This window comes from Aethina tumida, chromosome 1, assembly GCF_024364675.1.
Source record: "Aethina tumida isolate Nest 87 chromosome 1, icAetTumi1.1, whole genome shotgun sequence".
NCBI lineage: Eukaryota > Metazoa > Arthropoda > Insecta > Coleoptera > Nitidulidae > Aethina > Aethina tumida.
In genome coordinates this window covers 343,076-354,131 of record NC_065435.1, presented here as the reverse complement: position 1 = coordinate 354,131, position 11,056 = coordinate 343,076, and the positions used below count along the sequence as shown (strand labels likewise).

At 30.2% G+C, this 11,056-nt stretch overlaps 1 protein-coding gene across 2 annotated transcripts in view; it reads right to left on the bottom strand.

Moving 5' to 3' along the window:
- LOC109597332 (plexin-A4) overlaps positions 1–9,683 on the bottom strand; it is a 41,262-nt gene extending 31,579 nt beyond the window's left edge. The window contains exon 1 of one of the 2 annotated variants that reach the window (XM_049970442.1): positions 9,158–9,683. The gene's annotated coding sequence lies outside the window, so the exon portion shown is untranslated. The remainder of the gene's footprint in view (positions 1–9,157) is intronic. The other variant, XM_020012989.2, reaches the window with a different exon arrangement.
- Between the last annotated feature and the right edge of the window lie 1,373 nt (positions 9,684–11,056).

Below are 11,056 nucleotides of genomic sequence, written 5' to 3'. Positions count from 1 at the left end.
TTATCTTTACGTGTGGTTTCGGCTTCAATTGCTAAATTAAAGAAATCAATTCTTCGAATAGCTCAATGATAAGCATTTAATGTCAGACATTTTCCATCCATTTGCATTAACATTTTAAAATTTATTTTCAATCTTTATGTTCCAGGATTTATTTTTATTAATGATGTTAACAATGTCGATGGCATCCCACTCATCTTCACTCAACAAACCACTTCCCAAGGTGGATGACACATATTATTGTTCTCATCGCTATCATGTTTAAAATTCTAATAAATGTGTTTAATAATTAGATACTACAGATTTACTCAAAATATTATGTACACAAATTTGACAATATTTAAAGGGAACTTATAAAACCATCGATTAGTTTATAAAAAATGAGACAGTACATTTTTATTATTCATCAAATTCCTTAAAAATGATCCATCGTCTGGAATCATTTTGGTATTAATCCCCAATTTACTTACATACAACCAACAACCTAATCTGAAGGTGGATTCAATTTGTCTTTTAACATTGCCTTTAACTTGTCAAAACATCTTTAAATGGTTTCTGTTCCATTCAATTTTATGCATTTATCATATCTTCTTGATAAGTTCGTGGCCAAATTAATGAATTATGTGCGGAAATAATTAGAAAAATCAACCTCAAACTGATTATAAATACATTAATTGAAGAAAGCAAAGAATATGATTTTCGAATTGAATTATGAATGTATAATATGGTATAGATTTGTTATAAAAATTTGCTTCAATTTTTGTATCTAGAAAATTATCCAGTTGATTTCATGCCAAAAAAAAACGTAATATTTTGTATATAAGTAAATGTTTTGGTGCTTCACAATAAAAAAATTGAAATATTCGTAGAATAATAGCAATACAAAACGTCTTTGAATGGTTTCTTGCATTTTTTGGGAGGCAATTTTTATTGTAGATTACATAGTTTTTACTGTATGTTATGTTAAATCTGAATTCGGTTCGGCATTTAATCCTCAGTGGTTAAATTAAAGGAATAAATTCTTGGAACAGGGCATTATTTAAAATTAGCTCAGTGAAAAGTATTCAGTGACTTACATTGTCCATCTATTTGCATTAATATTCTAGAATTTAGTTGCCATATTCCAGAATTTATTTTAATTGATGAAATTTACGGTATTGATGTCATCCCATTCACCCACCTTCACTTTACGTACATTAATTATATTTAGAAATAAATGACTGAAAAAACACTTCCCGAAGTAATTGTGCCACATTCTATTTTTTATCATCATTTAACTTTATTTCATGATTTATTGGATAATACCATAGATTTTATAGATTTATTCAAAATCTTGTGTAAGTACATTTATGTGGTAATGTTTGGAAAGTACTTCTAAGGCAATAATTAAATTCCATGGATTTATGTTCATAAAAATTGACGTAAAAATATAATATACACTTCTGCTATCAATCCTACAAGGATGATCAATTACCCTAACAGCGACCCATACCACTTAAGAAAGAAAGTAGAAATATTTTTACTAGAACAAACAACTTAGTTTGGAGATGGACGATTCAATTTTTCTTTTATTTAACATCGACTTCATATTTATTTTATATATTATCAATTCATCACAGATTTATCAATTCATCACATCTTCAAATGACTTCCAGCGTTACAGATTATATAGTTCGGCCCAATTTTTAATCTTCAATGGCTGAAGTAAAATGGTATATTATTTAAGAGTAACTCGGCGACAAGCCATCAATGTTTAAGATGTTCCATTCATTTGCATTAATATTTTAAAATTTATTTTCCATATTTATGTTTTAGAATTTATTTTATATTATATTTATTTTTATTGACGAACTTTACGGTATCGATGGCATCTCACTCACCTTCACTCTAGATACATTATATTTGGAAATGAATGACCGAAAAAACCACTTCCCGAGGTAATTGTGTCACATTCCATTTTTTATCATCATTTAAATTTAATAACTATTCAAAATCTTGTGTACATATTTGTGCTAATATTTGAAATGAACTTATAAGGCAATAATTAATTTCATCGATTTGTGTTCGTAAAAATTAAAAAATGTTAAACGTTAAAAAATGTGATGTACAATTTACTATCAATCATAAGAAGATGATCAAACAAACCTTAACAATGAGCCACACCCATACCACTCGCCAAGACTCACTTTGGTTTATTCATTATCTATAAAAACTGAAACAGTAAGGTATATTTTAATAAGTATTTTAGTAAGAACAAGCAACTCAATTTGGATGTGGAGTGAGTATCCACACTTAACATAAGTATTAGCATATCTTTTCTGTTGATTGTTGATGTTTATTTTATTTATTATACGGAGAAGACTATTAATTTCAAACATGTTCAAATGGTTTCTGACGTAATATTTTTTGGACGATAACAGACTATATTGTTTTTTATGTTATGTTATGTTATGTTATGTTATTCTTTATTTCATCTTTAGTCTGAATTCGCCCCAACACTTAATCTTCAATGGCTAAATTAAAGAAATAAATTCTTGGAATAGGATATTATTTCAGTGTAACTGGCCCAGCAAGCATTCATTCAATGTGCGATATTTCCCCATCCATTTGAATTTATGTTTTACAATTTATCTTCATCTTCATGCTTCAGAAATCATTTTATATTTATTTTTATTATTTATATTAAGTTTACTAATCACTACAAATACTATCGTACATTTTATTTATCACTTTATTGTATGATACCATTTATTTAAAAATTTATTCATGAATCTGGGAAAAAATTAAAAATCAAATTCATCTTATGTCAAAAATAGCACAACTTATTTTTCAACTAAACTGGAAAATTATACACGTAATACTCAAATTTTACTTGCTACCATCCTCGTTTATCATACATGTTTTGATAAGTTCGTGGTAAAATTAATGAATTGGCGGAAATAGTGCGGAAATTGTCCACAATAATTGGGAAAACTAACCACAAACTGATTATAAATACATTAATTAGAGAAAGCAAATAAAATTGAAGTATTAGTTTAAAAGTTGTCTTAATTTGTGATATTTTTGACAGTTATTCAATAAATTCAACTGTTATCACAAACTGTATCCACGTGTTGTTACCATGTACTGACTGCTTGGTCTGAGTATTAGAACTGCAGTACCGTGGTGTAAACAGAAAAATTCAAAATATTCACTGATATAAGCAAGAAACAAGAGTAATGCACTAATTAATCAGTGATGTAGACAATCGACAATTGCAAATGATTGAGCGTTATAGCTATTATTAATAACAGCAAAAGTTTACAATGCTTTCTTATCAGTATCAGTATCAGTATCAGTATCAGTATCAGTATCAGTCTCGCACAGAGTTCATTTAAACAAGTTTAAGAATAATCCTGATGATATGTGTCATGTTATTTACTTAAATAATGACTTCTTTATTGTTTCTAAATAATGTTTTTCATTTTTCTTCAGTTCTTTATTTTTCTTAGCGTCAAAAAGGAATTATTAATTTAAAATTTTTTAATGTAATCGTAAAACCGTAAACGTAAATCGATTTTATTTTATTTATTTTCAAAACATCATCACCTATTAAAAAATTCAATGTGTATTTGTAAAAACCACTGTAATGGGGACTGGGACCAATTATTAACCTTAAATAATTTAACGAATTTTGTGATTTACAGTTTATCATGGGGTAAGAAATGTTTGGTATGCGCGAACCATACCTAAATGAATCACGTCTCTGAGATCCTCAAAAAAGTGGCCGTTACTGAAAAGAATTTCACATAAAAAAATAATATAGGTTTCAAACATTGAACAGATGTGTAACCATTAATTAGATCTCGTCTACCCTGTAGAGCACACAACAATCCCCAGATAAGAGAAATGCCAAATGATAACTTGCTTTCTATATCAATGTAGAGTTAAACAAATTAAAAAGCGTGTTCATATTTCTTCACTTATGTTATGTTACATAGGTACCTCACCCATTCGCTATTATATTGATATTCTGCTAAAAACAATTTCTACAATTTAAATGCTAGTAGTTCAGCATAATAATTTATTAATATAATAAAATATCAGGTTTATAAATCTATAAATATATTCATATAACACAATAAATAAAAATTAAATCCCATTTTTGCCTACTCTAAATAAAATTATAATATTTTAATATTAATTAGCTGTGGCTCATTTTTAAGACCTCCCATGAAACAACTACATTTTAACGATTCACTAATTTAATTGTTTAAATATATCTAAGTATATATCATAATTTTAGACAAAATTAAACGAAATCCTATGACAATTCCAAAAAATTACATCATCTTTTTATTTTTAGGACGTTGTTGATTCACCACTAATCGAATTATGACATGTACGTACATAAACGAATTTATTTATTAGCAGCTTTAACATTTAAAATGAAAAAATCAGGATAATATTATAATGATGTGATGAATTTAAAACCCACCTACAAATACTTATAAACGTAAACTATTTAATGGAATGAATCTTGTGTTCAATTCAATTTTAATGAAATTTGGTTCACAACTCAAAAGGCATTTTCTATTTTCTATTCTGTGTGTGTTGAACATCTTTTTTTTATTTCTTCCAGTATGGTCACATGGCTGTAATTGATACAAAGATGCCTTTTTGAGGGTTTGAAGAGCCTCCTGTTAAAAGTGTTTTAAAAGGTAAAATATTTCGAGGAGCAAATCCTTATGTGATTTCAAAAATTTTCCTCGCAAAAAATGTTAAAAGTTATTAATAATAATTTATAAAACGTTTCAACCAATTTTATTCAAATTTCTAAAGCAAAATGTACTTTTTAAATAATTTAATTGAGCTGTTTTTATCAATGGAGTTCGTTATAATATTGCCGATCCAAAAGGTATGAACTATTAAATGAACTTTTAACAGTGTACTATTAATCAATAACAAATTGAAATAATTACAACAAATGTGGTGATAAATTAGACTAAATGTTAAAAGTGTCCCCCCCCCCTTGCTGTACTATAGCCTTAAATACGACACGAAATATTTTGCTGTACGCCCTGAAAGATTCCAAGTGTTTGACGAATCGCCTCGCAAGACTGAATAATACGGTTACGCAAGTCTTCAACATTTTCTACCTGTATTACGTCTACCAATTCCTTTAAGTGCTGTCATAAGAAAAAATCTATCGGATTAAGATCCGGGGATGTCGGTGACTCTTCCTATCCCTTTAGTTGGACATACTCTATTTAATAAGTGGCGCACGTTCATAGCAAAATGGGCGGGCGCCTCATCGGTAAATAAAACATTAGCAGTAAAACTGAAATTGGCATCAAGCATAAGAGAAAGCTGATTTAATGCGGAGAAATGATTCTTATTTTTATACGCAAAAACCGTCTCAGGTCTAAAGTGCTATCACAGATATTATTAAAAAAAGATAAGTTTTTGTAACCTTTACCAGCTTTACCACCTTTACCACCTTTACCACCTTTACCTTACTTTTGTATGTGTGATATTTAAATTAATAAATATTAATTAATTATTGGACACATTGCGACGTATCGAACATGTCGATTTTAACTTTTCATCAACACATCAATAGCCTTGGGGTGATAGTTGGACATCCTTTAAAAGACCTCTCCATTCTCTATTCAAAAATGTTGAATGAATGTTTTCAAATTTACTGCAAAAATTACCATTAAAAATCAAATAAAATAATAATTATTTATTGTACATTAAAAATAACATATTGAAAATAGTATATAGTATATTGGAGAAAAATATTATTAACGTTATTTTAACCATTTGCGTGAGCATGTGTGAATATAAAATTTTGTTAATGTGGGACACCTCGTAGAAAAAATTGGCAAACCTAACGGTAATTAAAGTCACTATTTCTCTCACCTAGTACAGTACAATTAATTCTTTCTTTCACTAATTTTAGAAGAAAGTCACAATTGCGCAAACAATTGTAAAAAGTTAAAGAAACTAATGGTAAACTGAGCCCTTATATTAGTTGTTGCGCCACTCAGTCTCAGTTTCTGACTACAGCTTTCGAGAATGGTACATCGATAAATATTCAACAGATCCTGGGAAACGGTTGGATATAGTCGACCAGAAACAACGCACAGAGAACATCACCGTGCACAGCGTTATTAGAAAACAAGTTTCTTTTCGTTGCAACCACTAAAAAATACATCAACAAATTCGATTTCGATCAAGTGCCTTCGCAATTATTCATTTTTAGATAACCACATCGGCTATTTACGATTAAAATGTTTAAATCAATGAGTAATCAACACGCATTCAAATAAATGGTCTCGCATATTGATTGTAAGTAACAAGTAACAAGTAACAAGTAACAAGTAACCAGTAATCATTCCAAACAGTTCTGGCATGATATGATAATTAATTTTACAGCGACAAAAAGATGCGACTTCCTGACTGTGAATTTATGGTCAAATAGATTAAACCAACAATGACATTTATTGATATATGTATAGATAGTTCAGTTTAAATACGTATAACGTTTTATTAAAGTCCCTGTGACGTTGCAAAAACAACAACAAAACATTTCAAGATAAAAATAATAAAATAATTACATTCAGGTATATGACGGGTTAATATTGTACAGGATGTTTAAAAATGTGTGGGCAATGGCCCCAATTTATGATGGGTCCTCAAGGCACATTGCCCAAAAGTTGGTTTTCCCTGAATGAATTTTGAACAGCTTGAAGGATAATAATCAAGTTATGGCCGCCCGAAATGACATCCTTTTCGCACATTTGATTTAAATTCACTTTTGCATCGAGTGACTAAGAGAGGATATTTTTAGAATAGGTTTTTTCTATGAACAAAGAGAGATGTACTCTTGTTCGACATCGATATTTGCATTCCTAACTCGAAGAATAGAATTGAATATTAATGTTGAATAGTCAGAAAAATCTGGTCTTACATATTTTCAGTCAGTTAAATGAGTCAAACGTGTCTAAAGTATTTTCAAATTACCATGTCAATGTAGAAAACTGCTTGCATGTTTTGTGACACCCTATATGCAGTGGAGCCCATTTAAAAGCCCCATAAAATTTTTATGTCACATAGCCTAGAGACATTTTTTTTTTTTTGGAATAAAAATTGAAAAAATTATTCTAGTAAATTTTTATAGCAAATCTAACTACTCTACTGAATTAAATAGTCTCTTAAATGGGTATATAATAAATTTCATAAAAAATATACATAGTCATAATTCTAAAATTATAAATCATATTCTCTATTTTTTTAATCAAGTCGTTTCCACTAAACCACTGTCCAATTGAATGCATTTATTATTATTATATCTTTTACATAAGTTTGTGGTTATCTTTCTCAATTCATCTGAGTAAATTATACAAAAAAATTATTAATTTTACTATGAACTTACGAAAACATGAGTTTAAGTATAGTATAATTAGTATAATATTCGAATATTGTTGAAAAAGTATTATTTTTCAGTTTATTCCATATATTACTATGCATAATACTTTGGTATATACCCATTTCAGAGGGAGCTTAATCCAGTGATGTAGTTAATCTGCTATAAAAAATTTTACACATTTTCAAACCAAAATGTCTCTGTAGGTTTTGGTTTTCATAAAAAATTATGCATATTTATAATTCTCTGAAAAAATTAAGAATCATATTTTTCTAATTAAGTTATTTTTTTAATCAACTTGTCTACGGAATAATAAACTGTATCCAAATTTTATTTGTTTTCACCCGTGAATTCAATACATTTATTATATCTTTTAGTAAGTTTGTGGTTATTTATCTCAATTCTTCTGAGGTAATTTCCACACAAAATATTAGTTTTAGTGTAGAATAATTATTATATTATTATTATATTTCAATATTGTTGAAAAATAAGATAATTTGTGCTTTTTTTACAGTTTAATCCCTATACTACTTAATCAACAAAAATATAACTTTTAATTTTATTACACAATTATGATTATGCACAATTCTTTTATAAAATTTGGTATATACTCATTTCAGGGGGTGCTCAATCCAGAGGTGCAGCTAAATCTGCTATAAAAAAATGCTAGCATGATTTCTTCAATTTCCATGCTCAATCTATTTCAATTTTGAGCTAAAAAACGTGAGATTATATTTCACAATTGAAAAAAATGCTAAAATAGGTCAAAAAATGCAAATTTTTTGCTTTTAAATGAGCCACACTGTATATGATATTGCACAAGAGATGCAGCATACATTTTATAGTATATAGAAGATAAATTGATAATGAAATTCAGTGAAGAATAAACTAATTAAATGGTAAAAGTCAAGAAAAAAATTTAAATTTATGGGGTAGTTTAAATGTTTCTACCTCTTCTGGTTTTAAATATTACTCATGGAAAAAAGGAGGTACAACATCCATGTGTTAGTACATGGATATTATTGATTGGGCGAATACCAAGTTGATTTTTGTCATAGATTTTTGAAACACCAGTACAAATTCGAATTTTACGGTGTTGAGGAAATAAAGATGTATAAACTTGTATCGATATGTATCGACGGATTAATCATGCATTCAAAAAAAACTAAACACACAAACAGACAGACAGACAGATTAAGTGAAAACTTTAAATAAATAAATAAGTGCGATTAAGATCTCTGTATCCGGATTCGTGTTTAGGTAAACCGGTGCAGCGCCCCAGTTGAACGATCCCCAATCGTCCGTTCATTCATATATTGAATTATATATTATTAGATAACGGAGTCAAATAAAAAAGGAACGGTTGGAAAATGAGAAAAGTTACGGAGAAAAGGAAGCGGAGCAGCAGTTGGGAATCCAAGAGAAAAGCAGAGAAGCAGAGAAGCAGAGAAGCAGAGAAGCAGAAAAGCAGGAAAGCAGCAAGGCAGCAAGGCGGCAAGGCAGCAAACCAGCACAGCAATGACGAAAGATGGAAAGTCACGGTTTGTATGGTTAGATAGATAGTGCACGGTACGAACTACGTACAGTTGATTTTGTTTCGTTTGGTTTGTACGGGTAGGGAATACTGTGGAATGTAAGCTGGTTCGGCGACTTAAATGACACAAGGTTGGTCTAGTGATCTATAGCTAGGCACAACTGTTAGTTATAATAGTGAAAACTGCTAAACTATATCGAATGGCTCTTATTTACCTATGAGAACGTCTTCTTTTTAATCATTGGCACTATACCAAAGCACAGAAACACCAAATAACCAATTTGAACTATTATCAACTTTCTTAACACTCGTAGAAATCCGACATTCCGACAATAACAACACAAATAACGTTACAGCAACTGTTTTAAGTATACAACAAATTCAACTTGAATACATCGTCTAATACAGATATACACCAATGCAAATCCAATAACTTACAGAAATAACAGCACTGTGTTGAATGTTTAAGGTTAGAATTGAAAGAAGTACAGTTGCTGTCGCTCGACTACGACTAATATGTTCGTTGTATTTGGTTGTGGCTCCTCTGCATTTACTTCTTTCTATCGTTTCGCTCTCGCTATCGTCGCACCGACCGGCTCCGCTATATATCCGCTATATTGTTTATCTAATTCTCACTTGTGATGGTTGAAACATAACTTATTTATGCAATATTGAGCTTCACAACCCCGACCCGTATACAAACACAAACTGAACTCGACAGGCAAAGCTTATGCTTACCCCACCCTAGCACGACGCATGCGCATGCGCCCACCTCTTACCTCATGCATTTGCCGTTTTAAATATTTTCAAGTAAACACAGAGAGATACAAAGACTGGAACACACACACAAACGCACACGCATTCCCGCATCTGTGCATCTGTGCATCTGTGCTCTGTCTATGTGGCCGGGTACCCACTCGTCGGTAACGTTCCGACAACGCAATGTGACTAAAACCATTCAATCCGGCCTGCCTGTCGACGGACTCGGCCAACCCGATTGACCTTCTCTCCTGTTCATTCCTCATCGTCGCATTCATTCATTCATTCATCCATCCATTGCTCTCCATGAGCGGGTGCTCCGTGCTTATGGCCCACGAATAAATTAAATCTTACATAGGCTCGACTATTTATGCAGGTATATATATAATTTTCTTGATTAGATAGATATGAGATGTCACGCAGGCGCATGCGTCCGATTTCAAATTGAGCTTGGAACAACTTAACATATGCATGTTTGTAAATTGTGTGTAAATTTACTTACAACTACTACATATTTGTTATTTAAAACTGTGCTACTTAAGTACTAGTAGTAGTAATAGTAGTAGTAGTAGTAGTAGTTCTCAACAATATGTAACAATTAATCAATCAATTGTTAATTATTGTAATTATTATAAAATAAGTAAGGTAAGATTTGTTAATTTTAATCAGTTAATATTTTAATATAAAATTTACATTTCAATTGAATACATTCGAGATTACATGTATAAAGTAATTACATGAAACCAATGTTGAGTATACACCCTCTGCAGGCTGCGGCATGCCGCACCATTAAACCAATCAGTCTGTTATTGACCGGCGAATCGATGGATCGATCGATCGATCGGTCAGTTAGTGGTGCGCTCCCGCTCCTTGAAATTAATTCGGTAATGCGGTTTGGTGAATTGTTTGTCATTAATTAGTACTGTGTTTGATGCCCATCGTGATTATACAACCGATTTTAATATTTACCATATTTTTACATATTATTTATTATATTTATTTAATAAGTTAACAATTTATTAAATTTCACTTACTCTTAAATTTAATTTATTTAAGTCCCTCTACTAAATAATGACATATGATTTCATGTTTGATTCTCTCGTGTTGTTAAATTAAAAAAATAAAGGTCTGCCTTAGCACATTACGGTCGTGAATTAGACATTTATAATAATCTATTCCCAGTTTTGGAGAAATGTTATTAAGATCTACCGATCCACTCGACAATGTCTAGCTAGTTGAACGTTCACTGGATATTTAAAAACACGACTTTTTTAAATTATATCAAAAGTTTCAGAGATTGATTGATATTCATAAAAATTTACACTCTTAAATAGTCCTGACAAAACGTTCTTTAT